Genomic DNA, 10,627 nt, shown 5'->3' with positions numbered 1-10,627 from the left:
AGAAGATGTGTGTAGGAAAGTAGGTCTGATAAGTCTAAATTGATACAGCAGGAGATGATAAAACCACAGGGAAAAATGGGCTGGCTTAAAGTAGATTGGGACGTAGATAATTTTCCTTACTGGTGTTGTTTTGTACTATATAATCTTTTGCTTGGGAGCCCCTGGTGGTCTAGTGGTTAAGGACACGGCACTGTCACCGCCAAGGCCCGGGTTCGATTCCCGGTCGGGGCCACTCCCCGAGCAGATGGAGCTCGTTAGCCCTGTAAGGCAATCCATCTACATCCTGTGGACCTCGCTGCCACCATCCAAGCTCGCTTGGCCCCGGCAGATGAACCTTAGGATTAAAGGGTGGGCTCAGTTCCGCGCACACTGTGTCTCACCTAAAAAATCCAATGCGCAGGCTGGAAGGTGGAAAGACCTTCCCCGGTTCTTCGTTTGTGAAGACTGGCCATTACACACATAATCTTTTGCTTTCTTTTTCTTTTTTTTTTTTTTTTAAATTATTCTTTTAATGTGTCATGATTAAAAGATTATTTTCAGAAGGCAGATTAATTATATGCAGAGCAGTTGGCCAGGGTATTGTGAGAACTGGAACAACATCTCAGAGACATGCCTATGGAATAGAGAGTGTACATGCAAGAACTACCAGGACACCCATCTGAAGGATGGTGCAAGTACCCTGCAAGAGAGGACCTGCCTTTAATATATAAAACTGTGTTGACACTGAAGCTTAGCAAAGGTATTTGTAAACCTGTCAGCATGGTCAGGCTCATACGATAAACTACTTCTCAGAGTGTCCTGCTGTCACCTCGTTAAACTTTGGCATAATTGTTGATTTCCATATATTGTTGAATTAACTATATTATGCAGCTGAAAACATGGATAAAAGTGGAGGAATGATTCAGATGCAAGAAGTCAGCAGAGTCAGCTGTTGGTAATATAACCTGGAAACACAATCCAGCTCCGAAATGGACTCGTGCGGCCCGAAGGATATAGATAGAATCTTTTATCTCCGTCAGATATAGGCCAGAGCAGCAAAGTTCAGATCTAGTTATGGATCACTGAACTAGTTCAATAATATCCAGCAGGAACCTGACCCTACCACATACCCTGTCTGTTTTGGGAGTTTTGGAGATCTGCTTCCCTTGCACCCTCCTCAGGCCAAGCTACACCCATATAAAGTGTAAAACTGGGTCTAGATCTGCCATCCACAGACCCAGCAGACACAAAATGGAAAACCAGAGAACATCTGCTGCCTTTTTAGTCAGTGAAGTTTAGACTGCAGTGATGGGAGACTCAGTTCTGTCAGTGAAAGATTTAATTATTGCATTTCTGTTTATTGCTAGTGGCTTTTAGGATATGTATGTTGTGGATTATATAGAAACATAGGGGAAGGAATGGTCTGGAGAAAGCAGAAAGGAGAGAAGGGTCAGAATGAGTTTAAAGCTCATTCTGAGGTAGAGAGGACACCATGGTTTGCAGGATGGGTGATTAGTTTGAGAAATGCAGGACACTGTGGTGGAGGACAGTTGAAATTCCAAACTCTAGGACTGCAGATACTGGACATTTTGTGTTCCTGATGGTTTTTTGTTTGTTTGTTTGTTTTGTTTCTCTCCTTTTACATGGCACACCTTCCATTTGTTTTTCAGAATTTCAATTGTAACTTCTAATTCTCCTCCTCATCCTGCCTTTACCTTATTTACATCCCAGAAGACTCCATGCTTCTCTGAGAGCTGACATGCCCTGGCTTAAACTGGAGCTGCCCTGAGGATGATTTTATATTTAGTAGCTCTTTATGAGCTGCTCTCATTTGAAGCAGCCCAGACTGCCTGATATAATATTTACTGCAGAAATCTCTCTTGCCTCTCCTGATTGCAATGTAATGATAAGGCTGAGCTTGAGAAGGGGCCAGGGCCTTACCCAAAGCATGCCAGGGTAGCAGAGCCTTGCAGGGCACAGCGTTTACCCTCTTTATGCCTTCAGAGTAACCCACAAGATCCGAGGTAAGGGATGAAATTCTGTCCCACAAAAACTGCTGCCAGGAGAGCACAGCTATCACCTTGTATCATACAGATTACACATGCAGGAAAAGGCCTAACCAAGTGCAACCTCTGATATTACCCCCCTCATATGCTGATTTTTTTTCAGCATTTATTACAAGTTGGCCCCTTCTTAGAGTGGCATATTAATTTGAAGGGCTTAAGGTAAAGATGTCTTCTGCAGGAGTGGTACAAAGTCACCTGGCTTCTCCCATCCTTCACGTGCCAGCTTTTTAACAGAGAGCTTTCAGGAATCCACTTCTCAATTTTTATACAAAGCTCCTGGCTTTAGGAACCAGATATGAGTATTGCCAAGTCCTTGTGATAGCGATGGAGTGAAGGTCTGACCTGCAGCTTTCTTCTTTCCGATGAAAAAGTCAACACTGAGGGTTCATGGGACTGTGAAAGACCCTCAGCTCTCTCTCCAAACACCACATCGGGCTCCAGGCTGCAGCAGACAGGCCAGTCCCTTTTAAAATGGTCCCTATTTCGAGCCTGTGATGCTTTTAAGTGTGAGAGTGTGGGTGGGAAGTGATGTATCAGATGGAGCACTGCCTCAGCTCCAATACCGTGAGCCTGTGGAATAAAGGAACAGCACGATATTGCCTCTGTGGAGAACAGCCTTTCCTGGAACAGTTGACTGAAGCAGCAAGGTGGTAATACAGACTCTGCTCTCTCTCGATTGTGTTCCTGGAAAAGCTGTTCAATTATTGATAAGGGTCGCACTGACATCGCCAAAAGACAACGAGGTTCTTGCTTGCCTTCAGTAATTTCTTACTCTGCAGATCTTTCCCTCCCAGCTCAGCAAAATCAGCATTGCAGGCACATCAGCTGAAATACAATATCCATGCTGGAAAGACAGACAGGAGACTGCCTGGCTGTTTCATCTGCAAACTAGGGGAATATAGAGCTGGCACTCTGGGCCAACCCCACTCTGCACAGGGAGAGCTGCCATTGTGCAGTTGGCACTACCAGGTTTTCTTTCCTGCTGATAACGTTGGTCCTTGTTCATTGTTCACAGCTGCTCTTGAGTTCCTCCTCCCCCACTTATCACTCAAGCTGGAAAGGAGGATTTCCCAATAAAGGTAAAGGGAAGGGATTGATACTAATGTTCCAGATGTAATTCAATTTAACAGGCACTACTCTAGCTAGTAAATCTGCTGCTGTTTTGTTCGAAGTAAAGTGCTGACAGCTAATGCAGGGAGGAGCATTAACCCCATCTGTTCCTTGTAGGAGGCTTAGTATTCCAAAAGAACTTTTTTAATTAAAGAGAAAGCTTTAAGCCTAAAAGTCCCTTTGAGACCCAGGACTGCCTGGGGTTTGTTTCTGTGAATGTAGATCCCTACAGGATCAGCACCAAGTAGGAAGCAGAGGGAGTTTTGCAGGGCCCTCATGAGATTCTGGTACCCTAAACCTAAGCCCATAGCAAGTTTGGGTCAGAAGTTGAACAGCCACCTAAGATAAATGCGTATGAAGAGTTTATTTTTTAATCTATTCTTTTGTTCCTAGACAATTCTGAGTGTCCTAGTGGCTGCCATTCACCTAATTAATGGGATCAGTAGCTGCCTGTGACATAAGGAGGCTAATGATTGAGGTTCATTAGAAAATGGAAGAGAGAGGCTCTTGTATCAGCAGATCTGAATGTCAAGCAGGGCTTCCCATCACTTTAAAAATGTGAGACCTGTAACTTCCCAGAAATTCCAGGTGGTGCTGCAAAATCAAAACCGTGCACCAGCGTCACGCCCGTGGGAAAGGTCAGCCTTGCCATGGAATTTCACTTCAACACTTCCACTTTGTCTGAGGTCTCTGCAGCCTCAGGAACCACAGAAGATCAAACCACCTGCTTTTCCACTTCCACACAGTTTTAACAGTACATGGGTGTTTAAGGAACCCATTTACTGTGCACAGGTGAAGCGTCAGGTTCCATTTCCACAATTACTCCCGTGTTGGAGGTAGATGCAAACGTTGGGTTGCCAGCACTTCTGCGTCACAGATGCAAACAATTTTCATCAGGGTGAAAGCCCGGATGATACCACCATGGCAACCAATTTTAAATAGAAACAATAGGCCAGCTCCTTCGCTGAAATAAAGGCACAGGATCCAAGGATCTGGTTCCATATTCCTACAGCAGACAATACAATTTTTGAGCACTCATATCTTCTGTGTTTTTATTGCTTTGTTCCTCTGATCGTCTCAACATGCTGTTTGCAATTTATATGCAGTAAATACTAATGGAATGAAGCCATCTCTGTGGGGCTAGAAGCAGTCAGAGAACAGCGTGGTGGATAAAGCAAGTTCTTGCCAACTTCTTTATCTTTCCAGTTACAGAATCTCTAAGTCCCATGCAGAGAAGTCAGTCCAGCTTTTCCCCTTGAAAATCTTCAAAAAAATAAACAAGAAATCATTAATGCTGAAAAGATGAAGTGCTGAATCATGCCTCCCACGCTTTAGAACCTGTTTTCCACTGAGTCTAATTATTTCACACTTGCTACCTCAATCTTTGAGCAGTCTCTTCCAAGAATATTCATGATAAGGGCTGAAAAAGAAAAAAGTTCTGATGAACAGTCTAACATGTGGACAATAGTTCTGGTCAAGCTCCCTGGAATCTAACGTTGGCTTAACTTGTAGGAATGGGATTTTATTTGGCCCAAACAACCTCAAGCAAACTTGAAACTGTAGTGAGGACAGTACAGTCAATGTGCAGCTGACTGAGTGAACAGAAACTGCAAGGAAATGTCGAACATATTTTTAAGCATTTTAACCAGTGTCTTTTGAGTATCTGAAATGAGGTGAAAATACATTAAAATCCAGTCAGATCTCTCTCTACCCCTTGTTGCAGCCAGCACACCCTTAACAGAGACAGTAGGTGTAGAAATAAACAAAACTACTTTTTGGTTTTGCTTGGGTATTGGGGATTTACTATTTAAAAGATTAAAAAAAAAAATTACTAACCTACAGCACATTCAGGAAGGGCATGTATCAGGTATCCTCAGCTCTTAATCTAAGAAGGAACTTCAATGCTCTGGCACTGTTCTCCCCTGTGCCATTCTTATCTGACACGTAGTATCAGTTGCCAGAAACTATATGGGTTTAGTCTGTACTTTGTATTCTAATACAAATGGAGCTGAATACTTGTCATAGTCCTTTGGGCAGGGCTCCTTGCTGCTGCAGAGTTTAATATTGAGATTGGCAGCACTAAGGTAGCTGATGTAATCCGTTCCATTACAGATATTTACGGCACACCATATTATAATACAAAGGCAGAGGTTTAGAGACTAGGAAGATGGGACAAGCCCAAAAAGCCAACCCATTCAAAACCAAGGCTGACTCTGCAGGGGTAAATTCCCCTCATGGGATGTTCACAGAAATTTCTTTTAATGTCTTTAGGAACATGTGCGATGCAAAATTCAGATCAGGCATAAAGCAAAGGGCAGCTCCACTGATGGCAAAGTCCCTGTTTCAACACCACATCTGACTGCAGGTCTGCCTTTAACATTAGCCAGTGACTCAGGATCACCAGCATGAGTAGTCCAAGGTTGTTCCGGGGTTTCACCATTCTTTGGCCAAACATCGCAAGCCTTGGAGTGTTGTAGAGCAGGGGGAAGGGGCAGCACAGAGGAGTGTTTGTTCCTCTTTCTACAGCCTCCTTGTACTCCCACAGTAGCCCAGGAGCTGATACAGGGAGTTATTACAAGTCAGAAAACTGTGCAGCTTATTTATGCTTTCAAAGTCCAGGATATTTCCTCCTTCAATTTTTTGCTCACCTCCAAGTTTCATCAAACCTGCAATTTCCTCACGACAGGCAGCAGAGGGGCAGCACCGATCTCTGCTCTCTGGGACCAGTGACAGGACCTGAGGGAATGGCTTGGCTGTGCCAGGGGAGGTTCAGGCTGGATATTAGGAAAAGGTTCTTCCCCCAGAGGGTGGTTGGCACTGAACAGGCTCCCCAGGGCAGTGGTCACAGCCCCAAATCTGCCAGAGCTCAAGGAACATCTGGACAACACTCTAAGGCACAGGATGAGATTGTTGGAGTATCCTGTGCAGAGCCACAGGTTGGACTGGATGATCCTTGTGGGTCTCTTCCAACTCAGGATATTCTATGATTCTATGAAAACTCCTCAAGCAGCTCTTTCAGATTCGAGGGTGGAAGCTGAGTGACTCCCTACATGTTTAAGAGCCCATTTCTCTCCTACAGCTCTCCTGGAGGATCTGCAGCATCTCTTGTGCAGAATCAGCACTTGATTAGTCTTAATGGAGTCACTTCTTGTGGAAGACACTGGAGAGGTTTCACATGTAACTGAGGAATTTCTATTCCAGACCGTTGAGGACATAATACACCCCTCACTGCCTGTTACTTGTGATTTGATGTAAAAATAATACTGATAGTGTGGTATGGCTGCAGCGTGGAGTTTCCAATACAGATCAGTCCAACCCAAGAGCTTGTTTCCCTGAATTTCTTAAAGTTCAAGGGAGGTTGGAGCCAAAGTGCTTAACTGAACAGTCTAATTTTGTGTTTTATTTACCATGGAAGTGGCAAAAATTGACTTCATTAAACAAATGCTGTTTGCCATACCATTAAATCAGTTTCTTGCCTTTCACAATGGCTTCTTGGTGCTATTGGTAAAAATAATGTTGCTTTTCCAGTATGACATGTAAAGTGATTTCAGCTGTGTTTTTTTCCACTCCTGACCCCTGCAATGCTTGCATTTTAGACAGTTTTATACACTTATTGATTACATGAGGTACTGTTCTAATTTCTAGGAAGTAAGAACATAGCCATTAAATCATCCAAACTCTGAAATGTTTTAATTTCCTCAAGTAAATACAGCATATTTTGCCAGGAATCTTAAATGTATGATCCATGGATCTGATTCCACTTTTACACAGGTCTTGTATAACTCCCTTCACTTCAGCAAAATTACTCCTGATTAGCATTGAGAAACAGGTCCAAAATATAGGGAGGAGAGTGGGTTAATGCCATTTTTTCCGACATTGAGTGCTATTGAAAGCACTCTGAGACTGTAAACCATTACCATTTCTCAGTAAGTGCCCTTTGAGAGGACTGGGAAGGATTGAAGAGTTTTTAACCAGTAAATCACCTCTGTTCTTTCACAAAAGAGTAGAGATTTAGCCATTTCTAGCTCCTGGCTGTTTGGTGGTTATTCATAGGTGGAAAGTTAGTGGTTTCAGCCACTGGTGGACAAGTGCACATCCACAACTCATGCCATCAAATTAGTTCCCTTCCTGGCAGTCTGCTTCTCTTCCCAGTCTTTGCAAGTTTTCCTGTCAACCAGGAAGGAAAAAAGTTTTATAAAAATGCTTTCAAAAGTGTCTCTTTGCCTCATCCAGGGTTGTCATGCTTCAGCACCTAAACACCAAGGCTGTTATTCTCCAACAACGCCGTCAAACTCCCACACTTTGATGACTGCTACAAGTTATAAGCACTCCCAAAATAGGGCTGGATTTTCACAGTGATAATTGAGAGCCATAACTTTCCATCAGAGAGGCTCTGTAGGTGGGAGCACCAGCAGAGACAGTATCAACAGAGTCGAGGCTTTTTACCAGGATGTTATTTAATTTTATTACAGTATATACCCCATAATCCTATCAATAACTTTTCTTTAAGGGGTATCTCCTGTACACAGTTTTGGAGCCATTTTTTCCCTGTGTGAGAAGAATCCTATGGAGGCTTAAAGTCTTTGTCCAAATGATTGCCCTAAGCCCTGGTTCAGGAAGATGTTCATATTCAGGATTGGGCTTATGGAGATTGTTGAGTAGTTCTGGATTCTGTGAACTGATGACTAGAAAAAAAATGTTCACGCAGGGTTTTATTTTCCTTCAAAAGAGCTTCCACTGCTAAGGAAAACCACTCGTTAGCTCAGTTCTGATGCAAATATCAGCATATTTAAATGCAAGTTAAATAACAAGAAGCAATATTCTCAGTCAGTGTAAGCAATGATTGTTCCTCTTTCGGGGCTATGTGACCAGAAAGACTGAATCACATTGTGGGTCACATTCTTACCTGGCTCTCTGCCACCTCAATCAAACAACGCCAGAGTTGCACGGCGGCAGTTGCTGTTGAGATCAGAATCTGCATATAGATATAAATATTCTGTCTCTCAAGTTCTAGAAGTACTGTTATATTTCAAGTCAAAGAGAAAAGAGAGAACAAATAACACAATTTATTGCTGCAGATTATTTTTATGCCTGTGTGCTCCACTTAAGAGAATACTCTGTAAATGACTTATTATCTAGAAAAGTTATTTGTTTGCACTAATCAAGCCTTAAACTTGGAGGCATAATATGGAACTAATTATTTTTAACTAACTAATCAACATGTTTCATTCATAAGTTGGGATTTATCAATATAGCACATGAAAGGGGAGAACATATTATTATTTCAATTTAGATAATATGCAAAAAGCACTGTGTTTGTAATGACCTGCTTTCACTGAATATAATCAAGCTCCAAAGCTCTATTACAGGCTGGAAATAGCAGCAGCTTACTTTAATGAGATTTCTGGCTCTGGGCCCCAGCTGTTCTACGCAAGGCTCTCCCTTTGCTCTATGACCTACCAATATGTGCTGTCACCAGTAATGAGACAGGACCTATTTCCTAACATGGGGAAAAACTGGAAAGCATGAGTTCATTCTACTCTGCCGGTGGAAACACACCCTCTTTCCCCTGCAAGGCAGAAGGAGGGGAACATGGAATATGCAACATTCCCCCCTCCCTTGCCAGTGGAAATATGACATGGAAGGCATCAGGTGGGGAACTCAAAGGAAAAACTGGATGTCTCTTCTGAATTTGTTCCCTCAGCACACCGAAACCCAATATTCATTAAGCAGATGCACAATATCTCTCTTCCCTGCTAAGACCCCAACAGAGGACTTCCCATTATCTGCAAGGCATGGGAAGGGGGAACAGTAGCAGACTTGGGCTCTGAATTCTATGGATTTTGTGGAATTATGCTCATCTCAAAGCCGCGTTGGGAATGTGCCAGGAGCCAAAGAGCTGCACTTAATTTGCCTAAAATGGAGCAGATTGCCACTGCTCTCCTTTTTAATAATGGAGATGCAGCCTGGAGACTACAGATTCCATCAAGCAATGTTCCAAAAGGATCCAACTGCTCCAGGTGCTGGGGGTACCGTGGCTCCCAAGTGGAAAAAAAGACCAACCTCATTTTGGTCACTCTGAATTGGACTCTTAATATTGTTTTCTTTCCTTTTTTTATTATATATTCCACACTTCCCCAAAATTCTGTTCTAGAAAATGTTTGATTAGCTAACTTCGGGGGCTGAGGGTTATGCTATATTTATCCTTAAGCTGTCACTTGTGCTCATTAACACTTTGCACGTGAATCTGGTTTTTTTTTTTTTTTTAGGACAAGAAGCCAGTGTTTTTCTCCCCTTAATAGCATTGTTAAGTATTTCAGGAATCTAAAAATCCATAAACTATTTCTGTGCCCTGAATACAAACCTCTTCGGAAAAAGCCAACGAACATTTAAGTCAGAAAATTGGAAGGCGTGTGCTTAATGCACTTTCAAATTAAATGATTTGATGCTTTTCAATTTGTCTTTTTGCCCTTCCCAAATACCCAAAGGCACTAGCCCACTTTGTAAATGAACGGGCTATGAAATCTTACTTTGAGAAATGAAGGTGTCATCGAGTTGCAGAAAAAATTATACTCAGCACCAACTGTACTTTGCAAGCCCTGACTAATTGGCCCCTGCAACAGCCCAGTGTTCCTCCTTTATTAACAGGAATTAAATAAGCAGTTATTTATTTCAGAAGTGGGAAAAACCTCCTAAACCCCAAGAGGCTGAGAAGCTAAGTCTCCCCAGAACAAAAGGCCTCTTTCCCTGAAGACCATTGAGTGGCCATTGCTCTCCAGGTGCCTTTTGGACAACGGGTGGTGCCCCTGGACAGGCTGACCTGGTACATCTGAGGATGGCTCATCCACTGGGTTCAGGTTCAGCCTCTCAGATTTTGAGCAGCCTGGCTCAAAATTTAGGAACTTCTAATTCCAAGAATCCCATCATAGCACAGAGATATGCCAGGCTCTCTGTGAAAGGCTACAGTGGGCAGTCAAATATCTCCCCAGCTGTTTTTTTTTCTTCTACAATTTCAGAAAGAAAATTATAAAGTGAGCCTTCAAATTGGCCTTTTAAAATTCCGTGTCTGTGTGGAATTTCTTTTGTCCATCTTGAGGAAGCAGTATCCGTAAATGGAAAAAGAAATACGGGTTTGCAAAGGTCACATCGGCGGATTTTGAAGTACAGTGGTAAAAACGCCACCACCTTTGCAACACCACCTATTTCCTCTTCTAAATTATTTACGTATTTATTGTATTTTACATGAGCCATGGAAGCTAGAGGCATTTTTGCAGTGTCAGGTCATTCTGAAGTACATTCCATACAAAGAATAAGGCTAGAAAAAAATTGTATGTAATACTGTTCATTAATATTACATAATTGCTGCACACAAAATAGTTCTCTGGGCAGTGATAAGGATTTTTTTCATAAAGACTCCAAGGCAATGTATTCCATTAAGGGATTGCTTAACATATGAGGGTATATCAATATAT

Source organism: Empidonax traillii, unplaced genomic scaffold (genome assembly GCF_003031625.1).
Source record: "Empidonax traillii isolate 1590-97213 ecotype Southwest subspecies unplaced genomic scaffold, ASM303162v1 scaffold22:size5013007, whole genome shotgun sequence".
NCBI lineage: Eukaryota > Metazoa > Chordata > Aves > Passeriformes > Tyrannidae > Empidonax > Empidonax traillii.
The sequence above is the reverse complement of the archived record's forward strand: the minus strand, read 5'-3'. Positions refer to the sequence as shown.